The sequence below is a fragment of the Podarcis liolepis genome (assembly GCF_965112155.1).
Source record: "Podarcis liolepis genome assembly, chromosome: 5".
Classification (NCBI taxonomy): domain Eukaryota; kingdom Metazoa; phylum Chordata; class Lepidosauria; order Squamata; family Lacertidae; genus Podarcis; species Podarcis liolepis.
This window is the reverse complement of record NC_139556.1, coordinates 49,520,058-49,533,168: the sequence shown is the minus strand read 5'-3', so window position 1 is coordinate 49,533,168 and position 13,111 is coordinate 49,520,058. Positions and strand designations below refer to the sequence as shown.

General features: G+C 41.8%; 1 long non-coding RNA gene across 2 annotated transcripts in view; it reads left to right on the top strand.

The window, feature by feature from the left end:
• LOC310708211 overlaps nt 1-13,111 on the top strand; it is a 189,055-nt gene that overhangs the window by 82,399 nt on the left and 93,545 nt on the right. Inside the window, exon 2 of one of the 2 annotated variants that reach the window (XR_014526913.1) lies at nt 6,008-6,048. This is a non-coding gene — a long non-coding RNA (uncharacterized lncRNA). Of the gene's footprint in view, nt 1-6,007; nt 6,049-13,111 lie in introns of those variants that run through there. The other variant, XR_014526912.1, reaches the window with a different exon arrangement.

The following is a 13,111-nucleotide window of genomic DNA, read 5'->3' as shown; positions in this document are numbered from 1 at the left end:
AAATCTTACATTTATTGAAATGTTGTGAAGTAAGGAGTTAAACGCTTCTGTAACTATGGAAGAAGCAAGAAGCTCTTGGGGTATGAATGCTGTGCACCCCTTCATTGTAGACTCGGGCTGTATAAACCATATATCATAAAGACACTATCGGGTCTGCTGTGCCTCATTTTTCCGAAAGGAATCACAGACCCTGGGTAAGCATACCTGGAACCCCTTAATCTCACACTGCTGTAGAGATTAGTGTGGCATGTAACGATAGTCTGTGGCTACTGAGCATTCTTTTTGAAATGGTGCTCACAGCCTGAACACTGGAAATAGAGGGGAAATGGCATACCCAGAATTACTTAGGCACAGTGACTTCATCTAAACACATTTCCTATATTTGCACTGGTAGCTTGAGTGCTGTGTTTTATTACCCTGTTTTTCTAAGCAACCCCCTTCTTCTCTGTGTATTGGAAAAAGCAGGACTTTGAAGCATATGTTCCACTGAAAACAATGTCTGTTCTAATTTTGGGCTTTGCGTAGTCACAAAGGTGAGTAAGGATAACTTATTGCCAGCACCCCCTTCGTTGCTTCTCATCACTTCTTCTCTTTCTTCTGGTTTCCACTTCCCACTAATATTCACAATATGTTGCGTGAAGTGATGAAAACGAGAAGCTTATTTCCATGACAAATTCAGAAATCACAACAGGGTGGAAGAAAACACATTTAGCAGGCAAAAGATTCATGCAGAAGAGACTTCCCTTCTCATCCATTTGACAAAGTGTGTTCAGTATATTATAATCCAAATTGCTCTACATATACTGTTATCATTTTTCTTTTCTTTTTTACCATTCAGATAGTGCTCCCTAGCTTCTCTGGAGTATGCAGGGAAATCTGGTGACTGTTACCATTCTTTTGCAGACAGGAAGTGACCGCATCATTAACACTATCCAGAAGTGAGCAGTGATAAACCTTGGCAAGGCTACAGACAGAAAAGCTGGGCAGAACGACACAAGACACTGATATATATATATATATATATATATATATATATATAATGTTCCAGTTCAAGGAAGAAAACCCACATGAACTCAAAACACACCCCATCCAAATAAACCTTGTCCTTTGCAGACTATAAACAGAATATGTTCGAGGCAATATATATATATTAGCTATGGCAGGGTAGTGAAATGAGATATTTTGCTGTTTCAATATAAATGCTGAATACATTTTACTTTGGGTTTATATATACACTTCAGAATATGGTCTCATTCAGTAAAGACAAGTTGTAGCTACCATCTTGAATTTATCTTGCGAGAGAATTTCCTGCTGTTATTATCTCAAGATCCTGGCAGCTTAATTGACACTGAATGCTGCTAACTCCACATAAAATGAAAAGAAATGTACTGGGAAGGGGGGAAGGGAGGGCCTTCTGAGTTTCCTTTAGGTTTAACCTGAAACTTGAGAAGTTACCTGACTTTCTACATGCTGCCTGTGACTCTTACTGCTGTGCAGAGTGAATAGCTACCACCACTCCTGCTTCGGTGTAAAATAAGAGCTTGCTAATGAACTTCCCTTATTTTCTGCAAGGTTCACAACACTTAATTCATATAATCTGTGACCCTCCCTGTCCCCCACCTATAGAGGTAGAAGAATGCAAATACACTGCTATTTAATCTATCATTCACTATGAAAATTAGATTTTTTTTACATCTTTTTGATGGATGTAAGGACCTGAATTCTGCTCAACTGAATTTCCCTCCTCAATGAGTTCAGGGGAATCTAAATATTTGCTTTGGCTCACTAGATATTTTTGCTGCATATATTTAGCCCGTTCAGGCATGATCAGCAGCCGGAGAGTTCAACAGACTTTCTTCCATGTTCCTAAGTCTGTGGATTTGATAGCCAAGTGCCGGCTTAAGGTAGTCCAGACAACAGAGTGGAAAAAGAAACTTTAATACTAGGTGTGAAAATCACGTAGTGTAATGGCACAAGATATAGCCTGCACTTTGAGAGGGAGGGGAGACATGCCAACCAGTAAACCCAGCCACCCTTCTCTTGGCCCTCACCCTTGCCACCAAGAGGGCATCTTATGTCCATGGCTGCTCCCAGTAAACAGACCTTTAATATCTGTAACTTGCTTAGGGGCTCAGCAAACTCACTATACTGGGTAGTCTGCTCAGGCAATTAGTCGCAGAGTGAATTCCAAGGACTCCAGAGTAAAGGAAACCAAAATCAAATATGGCACTAGAGATTTTTGTAGAACAGTAATTAAAATCATTATTGTCAAAATATCATTATTTTAAAATTTGATTTAATCAGTCCGAACACAAGAGCAAGGGGAAATTACAAAGGAAAACACATTGGAAAGCTGAGTGTAGTCAGACATCCACTCTGGACTTGAAGAAGACTGGTTTCGAAAAGCTTAAGGAACTTCTGGGTGAGATCCCCTGGTCAGAAATACTCAAACAGAAGGTGGAGTCCAAGTTGGATGGGAGTTTCTTAAAGGTGGAATATTGAAGGCAGAAAAGCAGACGATTCCAACAAAAAAGAAAAGTGGGAGGCATGTGAAGAAACTGATGTGGCTACATAAGAACAACATAACTGTTAGGTGGATTTATAGCTGGTTGACTAACCCAATCCAAAAAGTGTTCATTAATGTTTCATCGTCCTGAGAAAAAGCGACAAGTGAAGTGCCGCTGGGCCTGTTGTTATTCAATGCCTTTATAAAAGACTTTGAGGAAAGAATTGATGGGATGCGCATCAGATTTTCAGATGACACAAAACTGGGAGGGGTAGTGTCAGGGGTGCTCCCCAGCAAAGGAATGCATATGGCAGATACTTCACTCTTTGTTGCCAAAGCTAACACAGCAGTTTCCATGGCTCTGAATACCACACACACCAATTTAGCATCTAGGCAGCTATTCCCAGGTCTGTATTCTACAGAGCAGTTGCAGCAACAGGGGCCATGCCTCCTCCACCATCTTATGTATAATCCCCCTATATCTGCGTGGAAGCTGCCTCTGTTCTTCATGCCTCAATTCTCTCCTGGTTCTGAGGGAAAGTGGAGCAGGAGAGGGTGGGGAAGCACCTGGCCCTTCACTTGCCTGACCTGCCACTCTCTCTGCATGCTTTAATCTTGATAACTATGGTGCCTGGCACCTGATATTTAATTTTCAAAAACACACAATTGTTGATGTCACATGTCACTAATGCCCAAGAAGACAGGAATTGCAGGAAGAATTCTCCCTGGAAATGATAGAAGCTGAGTGTCATGGTACTGCCATAGAATGCCGCGGAGGAGCAGGAACAGGCAGAGGGAGGTGGGCAGGAAGTGGCGATTGAGGAAAGGGGGGAAAGCCAGGAGCTGGGAAGGCTCTCGGATGTTGAAGCAGAGCCTCAGCACTGCACAGGAAGTTCTGGCAGCGATAGTGAGACAATGCCTATTCTATCTGCCAGGGAGAGGAGAGAGTTAAAGAGAAGGGGGGAGAGGCATCACATGAAACTTCCCCTCCCTTTTCTGTTGGAGGAGAAGCCAGTGTAGGCCTCTCCCAGAATCTGAACCGGAGGATTCAGATGCGCGATTGTAATGCGCTCTCTGTACATATGTAAAATAAAGAACTGTATATCTCTGCGTGAGCAGAGGTACTTATTGAGAAGAGCATTCACAAGCCATCACACTGAGCCAGATGGAAAAGTTGAACTTTTTCCTTGTTTATAGTAAAGATGTTCTTTCCTGTGAATTTATTCATTCTTTACCCCCCCCAACTCCAAATCATGATGCTTTGCTGATTTTGCGTACGTTGTGTTATGTTTTCATTCTGTTGAGAAGTGGCATTCAGTCAAATGGCATAACTGGTACTGCAGTTCCATTATAACACTGTGAAGATCTCTGAATTAGATATATTCCTTTCCACCACACTGGGGCTTATGGACGCTCGTCTTTTAAATGCATAAATATTTATAAACTCGTTCTGCAGAGCTCGTCTCAATTGTCATAGGGGTATTTGAGTACTCTTGCCCTGCTTTTAAAAAATCAACCAGGACCTCTCATATTGAAAATGTGCCAGTAACTGTAAACCAAATGAGTGGTGGATGCCTTTACTTAAAAAATGTTTTCAAATGCTATATTTTAAGAATTTGTCAGGCAAAAAATAAAAACGTGCCTCACAATGAAAATCCTATATAATGGATTAGAAGATGAACCAAATCCCAATGTTTATTCAGTCTAATGGAAACAAAGAATAAACTTGCTAGCATATCACAATAGAGAATTGTAGAAGGAGCCATAATAGGCCTCTTCTGACAGCCAGTGAAAAATAACATTTGTGCCTATAAAAAAATCCCTCATGTCTATATTTCATGTTGAAAAGCCAATAGGAGACTTCAGCCAAACATTTTTATCACTACACTATCTAGATTTATATTCTGTTTGAAGTCCTCAAAATGAAACTTTCAATCTACTCCTGGCTAACTATAAAATTATTTTCACTTTCCCTGGATATGGGACTGAGGGGTGGAGAACAGCTGAAAAGGCAGTGCTGGACTAATGAGCAATTCTAAGTGCGGAAAGCCCAACAGTTTTTCTTGATCTCTTCCAGGAGTGGGCAACTGGGTGACCTTCCATGTGCTGTTGAGCTACTACTTCCATCATCCCCAGGCAGCATAGGCAATGGTCAGGGATGATGGAAGTTGGAGTCCCAAGAACATCTGTCTTACACTACAATTATAGCAGACACACCAGCACAGTCTTTAAAGGCTGTGTGTAATGGTGGTGGTTGTGGCAACTTTGGTAAAGGAAATGGAACATTTCAGGAAATCTAAAATGGGTGGGAAAGAACCATAATGTTCTAGGCCAGTGTTTCCCAAACTTTTTTGGGCAACGGCACACCTGTTTACTGAAAAAAAATCTCGCGGCACACCACCATTAAAGCCCCGCCCCGTGACGTCAGCGCGCAGCGTCACGCCGGGAGGGACGCACGAAAGTGAAAGTTTTTTCCCTCCCCCTTGCCGGGGAACCTCCAAGCTTTGGGGGTGGGAGGAGGCAGCAGAGCGAGGGACTGAGGGACGGCGGCAACTGAGGCGGCGGCGGCTGTTGTGGTGGTGGCGGCGATAGCGGGCGGAGGAGGGGGCGGCGGCGGGGCTTGAGGAGCCGTCGCCGGGAGTTGCTGCTGCTGTTGTTGCTGCTGCTGCCCGGACATGCCGGCCTCCTCCTCCTCCGCTGTCTCGCGCTCCTCCCTTTTGCACGCGCTGCCCCGCCGCTCGGCACCACCACCACGGAGCCGCCCCCGGCTCGACGCGGATCCTCGCCGCCGCCGCCTCTCACCGCCCGACTCGCCCGTCTCCCTCCCACGGCACACCAGCCAATGTCTCACGGCACAGTAGTGTGCCGCAGAACACCGGTTGGGAAACACTGTTCTAGGCTGCCCTTGAACTATACCATGTTAACGTTCTAATAAAGTAGCTTGGGCTAAAATTTTACAGCCTGGTCTAGAGACTTTGCAAATGATTCCTACTGCGGGTGCTGGGCCACCTGAACTTCCTGATCTGGTGTTACACCCTTCCTCAGCACAAGAAAACTCAAAAACAACTGTGGTAATCTTAATCAAGAAAGAGATCAATGAGCAGTGGTGGAGCACATGTTTTTGCATGAAGGTCGCAAGCTAAAAGGGGCAGGTGATGGAAAAGAACTCTGCCTGAAACCTTGTTGCCATCAGTAGACCTGATGAATGACAGCTTCCTGTATTCCTGGCATCTGCACCACAAATTCGAAAACTGTGATGAGGAGCTTGTTAGGAATATGATGAGAAGCAGGAACAGGGAAGACCCAAGGCAGATCATATCAAAAACAATCCACTTACAGGAGGATTTGATATATATATATTAGTGGTTCCCAAACCTTTATTCCCCACAGACCAACTGAAAATTGCTGATGGTCTCCTAATGAAAAATCACCTAATGATTTTTCTGCCCATTCAGCACTGTTCTAGATGCTGAATGTTTTTATTATTATTGTATTTTACAGGCATGCAGCAGACCACCAGAATGAAGCCCCCTGGACCGCAGGTAGGGAATCCCTGCTATAATTAAATTGAGGCTGCTAGAGGTTAGTTTTGCAAGCTGGTGGAGCAACCTAGGGCCTAAACCAGGTATAAGGAAACTGTGGTCCTCTAGATGTTACTGGCCTACAACTCTCATCATCTCTGACATTGGCCATGCTCACTGGGACTTGTGGGAACTGGAGTCCAACAACTTGAACTGGAGGGCTAAAGGTTCTTCACCCTTGGCCTAGCCACTTTCTGTGTCAACATGCGAACGTAAGAGATAATACCATAACTGAAGAGATTCCTTGCTGATCCAGCACGGTGAGGTATTTGGTTATATGTGAGGTGGTCCATTGCATCTCCCAAGGCCAAGGAAGTTTTGAGTGTTGTGCAACAATGAATCACTGTTCAAGGTTTCTTTCACTGCAAGACAGTTTTCAAGCAAAGGTGGCAATTGACTTGCTCTGCATTCATTCACTCTAATCTTAACAACACACAAGGAAATCATTATCCCTGTGTTCACAGTAGATGTTATATAGTTGGTGGTTCGCTAAACTAAAAACTTAAGCTCATATGGAGTTTCAGACTTTATAATAACAAATCTCCACACTTCCTACACACGGAACAAAAAGGTAGACTGCATGGGGGTGTTCACTTCCTTTTGTGTTCATTGCATAAGCCAAAAAACCAACTCCACAAAGTAAATGAAGGTTCTCCTATTGTCCTGTATAAACACCCCTTTGTTGCTTTCCAGTCAAAAACGCTGCTTAAAGAAAGCTTTATATAGATTTCAATAAAGAAAGCACTGTATGAAAAACTGGATTCACAACACAAATTAGACCAGCTCTGTTGCACTGACTGGTGCATGAAAACTAAAGCCAACCATGTCAGATAATATTTTATTTGGAGCTAAAGTGACCCATTGTGAACTTTGACTTGCCACCACTTCCAAGTTATGTGTACCACTTTGACAAAAACTGGGCTGAATTTCTTTTGGCTGGGAGCCTATAGGGACCTATATTCCAATTGTACCTAATATTAGAACTAATTTTCTTTTCGCCTTACTGGCCAGTCACAATTTTACCCACCTACTCTTTCCTCTTTGCCGAATCTCCTCATAGTTCTCAGTGCAATTCTTTGTTTGCTTGCTTGCTTCATTTTAAAAATAAAACTCAGCTGGTTTGCTCCAGGAAACATATACAAAAAATGGTCAGAGCCCTCTTTTAAAATCTAATTGACTCCTGTATCAATCTGTTACTGCTGGCTTATCAAAAGCAAGAGAGCCACAGTGCTGTAGTCTTAAAAAAACAACAACACTCTTTTGTTACCATAGATCCAAAAGGGAGGTATGTACATATTTGTAAAATGGATTCTTGCAGACTTTTCTCTGACAGCTTGCCCTAACTTCTGCCCAGATAATTGGATTATTTGAGGTGATTTAATTGTCTGGTAAATGCTCATATCAATACAGTCAAAACTTCACATTTTGGCAACGCTTTGGAAGAAGACTCAACTATAGGATCTCTTTGAGTGTTATGAGCTGAATAGTGTGTACAAAGAACAGCACCCTCCTATGAGGGCCTGTACTTCAGGATTAGGAGACAGGATAATGTGTGTGTGTGTGTGTGGCCAGATCATGCTTGGATGTCCTATAACATTTTATCAAAAGTCTGGAAAGGGATATGGTAGAAGGTTTACTAACTCCATATCTATTTATTACACAGATATCCCACCTTTCCTCTGCAAGGTAGGTCAGGCCAAGAGAGTGTGACTAATCTAAGCTCAGCCAGTGAGCTTCATGACAATGTGGGTCTCTCCAGTCTTGGTCTAACTGCTACAGAGAGAGGGGTGGAAAAGCAAGTAGGAGACTCTTGGTGAGAAGGCTACCCTGTAAATTAAACTCTCAAACAGTAACAGTGATAAAGCGGTGGAAAGATTCGTTTATAACTGAGAATAAGAGGATCTGTGATGCTTTTACAGAGTATTATTCTCCATTACACACTTCCAAAATGACTCTTATATCCACATTCTACTAGGAAGAGCATGGGTTTAGGAAAGTTACAAGGAAGAGAATTCTACATGTGTGTGTTTAAAAACTAGAAGCCCATGAAGGAATGGTATTTCCTTACAAGGAGTTTGGGGATATATTCAACCACCCACTAGCCGCTTTATTTCATAGCATTGTCTCCAAATAGATTATTCTTGAGAAGAATCCAGAATCCAGATTGTATTTAAATCTGATTAACAGAAGAACCCTAACCCCTGATCTGCTGAGCTGGAAGGGATTAGGAGGTGGTGAGGGTGTCCCTCCACCCAGCTCTGCCATTGCAGAGCTCCCTGTTGCACCAGCTGAAAGCACAGGCAGTCTGAAGCTATGATGACATTGCACAGCCACAAGAAATGGCTGTATAGTTAAGGGGAAGAGCTAGATTATATTGCATGAATCTGCAGTAGCTCACTATGGGTTCAATTCAGAGAAGAATAAATCAGCAGGTAGCCTTCGCTCTGTCATCTCATGCAAGAGTTTGTACAATACCATAAAAGGCAGGTGTGAGAGCAGGTCTTGTGCTTCTACTTCTGTAAGAGGTTGCACAAGCTCTAGAAAGAGTTGTACAATAGCACTTCCATCAGCAGAAGTCCCTTTTCTCACAAAGTATTTTTGGATCCCGCCTCTTATCTTGCCTATTTCTTTTCGAACCCTTCCGTATTACTTTCAGCTGGACAAAACAGAGATGAAAATATAAACATCTTCATGTTGAACAGTTAAGCCAGCGATGTATACAACATGGTCACAGAACGAAGGTGGAGAGGAATCAAATACCTTTTAAATCAGTACTGTAATTTACATGATAGATGGCCTGTGAAAGTTTAATACAGAGTAATGGAAATAAGTTACTAATGTACAGGTCAGAATGCACATAAATTGAAAGGGGGCAGGCTTAATGCGGAGGACACCTAATAAAAGAAACATACAAACTGGCAGCCAGCCAATGCAATATTAATATCTACAAATAGAGCACTGTATTAGATATGACAAACATTTCCACTGCCAGCCTAAATGAAAGAAAATGTTTAGTCTTAGCACACAAGTATGACTATGAAGTCATCAGAGGCCTTCATTTCATGCCTATTTAAAATAAGCATTCCAACTAGCATTTCTTTCAACCAACATGTCTTCTGGGCACCATTTACAAAAATTCAAATAGCGACATAAGGGACCATCCTAGATTCCATTCAGTGCCAGACCTGCACAGAGCATCAATAGATCCTTTGGCCTTTGCTGCTGCTGTTGCTGTTCAAAGAGTTGCAGTTCTGCACTATGGTAGGGAACAAGGGTTTTCTTGCTGCTATAGTAATTGACAGGCTCCTTTACTCCTGTTCCAGTCCGTTATGTGGCATTCAGTAAAACAATGTCTGGAGAAGATTCATCACAGTGCTATCTCCTTTTTAAAATTTAAAGTCCTGGCAGCTCGCTGGAGTGCACGATCCCATGGCAGTTGCTAGCGTGCAGTCTGGCAGGCCAACAGGTCCAAAGTCCTGTCCCCTTGTCTTGCTTCTTTAAAATAATTGTTCTGAATGCACAATACAGTTTTCATATATTAATTCTTGACTACCTTCAGCCTGGAAGACAGGAGACTATGCAAAATGTTGCCTGTGGAACACTGAAGAATTCTGCTAAAGCATAGCAGCAGAGGATTATTTTTCTTTTAAGTTAAAATCCTATGTAGATCTGCTTAATAAAAGAAAGAAAGAAAAAGTTTTCAAATTCTGCAGGCACCATTCTAGACAGCCTCATATGTTATGTCCCATTGGAGCACACAGAGAGAGGGGGAAGAGAGGGAGAGAGAAGCAAGAATATGCACTACTTGGCCATGTCTTAATGACCTTAAGTAAGAAAAAGAGAAGTCTCCATTCTGCCCTGCCCTCATAAATAAAAAATTATTGAGAAAAGTGAATCCCCTATATGTCTACAAGTTGGCATACCTATTCTACTCTGGAGAGGCTCATGTGCCAGTTAATTCCATCCACTTTGGCCAAAAGGAAAAAAGGTCAGAACCATTTTTAAAATTTTCCATTATAGTGAATGTAAACCACAGAGCTTCATTTTATGCAGAGCAACTTGGGATACAGTATACACACTGAAGTGCAGAGAACATACAGCAACTCAGAAAGAGAATGAGATTTACAGAGCATGCCAATGCAAATTGAAACCTATGCAACCCCCTAAAGCATATGGGTGGACTTAGACCAAGAGAACGGCTCAGCTATGAAACTCACTGGATGACCTTACACTTGTCTCTATCTTTCAATCTACCTGATGAGAATAAAATGGGTAAACTGGCTGTGTTTCATCGTGAACTTCTCAGGTAAATTAAGTGATTGTACAAACATCCGAGAAAAGCAATGAACTTCCACAGCCCTGCCCGTATACAGATTTTAACTATTTGAGATATGTCAGCATAAGGTGCATGCATTATATTAGACCCACAGAAAGAGCCCAGATTCAACTATTGGTGTGGTTATCAAAGCCACCTCGTTTTTTTCTCTCAACAAATTTCTGTGAAATACGGGGATTAGGGAAAATGTGAAATTTTATCTCTCTTAACAACAAATGGCTGGCACTAGGCGTTCTCTTAAAACACCTTTTTAATGGTCCCCTGAGATCACTTATCACTTCCAATCCTCTTTACATTCTAGCACACACTCCACCATGAACAGGATTTTATAAATACTATCAGCTTCATACTTCTTCTTTGACTTCCTCAGACAAAACACTTCTTCATTTCTCATTATGCCATTATCTTTAAACACTCAGAAACATCGTTTTTAATGCATACCTGTTGCCAAAAACAGCAAAGACTCTTACATTTATACATGCAAGAGGAGATAAGTGCTTAACCCTGTTACCGTACAATTAGAGTCTTTCAGCATGACATTTGCTTGACAGATCCCGGCAAATCCCTCCAGTGACTTGCTGCAGACTGTGTTCCTTAAAAAAATATATCTCCAGATGAGCCCCATTGAAAGGCAAACCAGTGCCTAAGAACAGCAGCAGCCAACTATATTTTGGTGCCTCTGCCAGAAAATCCATATGGCCTTCTCCCTTCAAGCTGTAGTAGCATTTTGGGGGTGGGGTTCCACTTTGGTTGTGCCTGCCTGATTTGCACTTTCCAGAACAACTGAACTAAACTGAAATGTTTGGAAATCCCAGCTTCTCCACACTTTGTGATGCCATTTTCTATAAAATCAAGGTGTACCAAAATCCATATAATAGGGGGACGTGCCTGTAAAAAAATGCATATAACAGTAGTAATAAACATACAAAAATTGCATCATGTTAGGGGAAATCGTTTGTAAAATAGCTGTACATTTGGCAAAATTTCATACAAAAATGTGTATATTAGGAGGAAAATGCACTAAATGTTCTTTGGGGGTTTTTTTTAATGCAAACTGATGTGAAAAATATGACAAACTGAAATGAAGAGTGGAAAAAATGAGAAACTGAGGGTAACCAAAATTAACAATTTGTCCTTCCCTAGGTAATATATACCATATATTTTACACCAAAAACCACAAAATGTTTCAATCCTTTTTATTGCTAAGAAATTTTATCTACAAGCACATAAATGCACAAAAGAAAAAGGTGTGTGTGTATCTATGCATACAATTACACTAAGCAGAGAATAAAGTTTTGATTTCATATATTTCCAATGGGGGGGGGGACAAGCTGTCCCTATTACAAAGCTTCTAATAAGTTATATGGTTGAACATCATCTCGTACCTTATTGTTCTAGTGCAGTACATAATAAACATTGACCATTTTTCAATGAAACTTTTATTTCCCTTTCTGTCTTCTCTCTATTTAATAATGTCTGTAAGTTTCAACATGTATATCACATCCCAGATCCTACTAATCTTCTCTTTCAGTGATGGCGGTTCTTTCTGTTTCCACTTATGGCCAACTGCTATTGTAGCTGTTGTGAATTCCCTTTCAAGGCATCCCAAATCAGCTGCTGATTTAAACACAATGCTCACTTTTGTACTGATTTATCTATAAGCAGAGAAACAGAACTTTTATTGAAATATTTAAAAAGTTCAGTAAATTTAAGTGTGATGGTGAAGTCGTACGTATCAGGCTTCTGCACTACAGGAAAAGAGAAATGTATTTGAAAATGGTTATGCAAAGTGCCTCAGAGGAGATCAAACCCAGTACACAATTATATATTAAAGCAAACCTAATTTGAATTATGTTAACGTTACACATTGTGCCCTATACCCAATACAGCAAGCATGGAACTTAATGTTATCATATTTCATTTGAAGCTGCCCAGAACTTAGTCTGGGGCAACCTAGTCAGATGGTGGCATCATCATCACCATCATCATCATCATGCTTTTATTGCTGCTAGCTGATCATTTCTTTCTTAGGCCAACTGCTGGTTAGCAAACCAGTATAATAAACTACTCAGAACCTAGTCTTAGGAAACCAGTCATGACATGTCCACCATGGCTCAACAACCAGCGCTTCCTTTTTAGCCTTGGCTGTTTAAGAAGCTCCTGCCGATTTGAGCTTCCTCTTGACACCCTTCATTCTCACACTAGCTGCTGACCTTCCTGAGACCCTACTGTTTGCTTGTCTGGACTCTGTAGCCCTGCTGAGGCCTATCAACTCTCTAGAATAGGGGTGGGGCACCTTCAGCCTTCCAGATGTTGTTGAACTACAACTTGCATCATCCCTGACCACTCACTACGTGGGCTGGGGCTCCTGGGAGTTAGAGTCCAACGACACCTGGAAGGCCAAGGGGTTCCCTACACATGCCTCAGAACTAACCGTGCCACTTTGAATGATGTTTTACTCTATAACTTAGGGCAATGGCCCTGTTACCATTTGGAATACTGATCCTTAGTGTACCATCATAGATCCAATAGGCAGGAGCAAAGGAGAGGGGAAACAAACGATGGTGTGCGGTCCATGGACTAGTGGGACTAGCCTAGTCCCCTTAATGTTCCCAGCGGGACCTTTCCGTGTACCTTCTGTGATGGAACTCGTGCTTGGGGACTTCCCTGGCTTTTTTCTGGCCCACG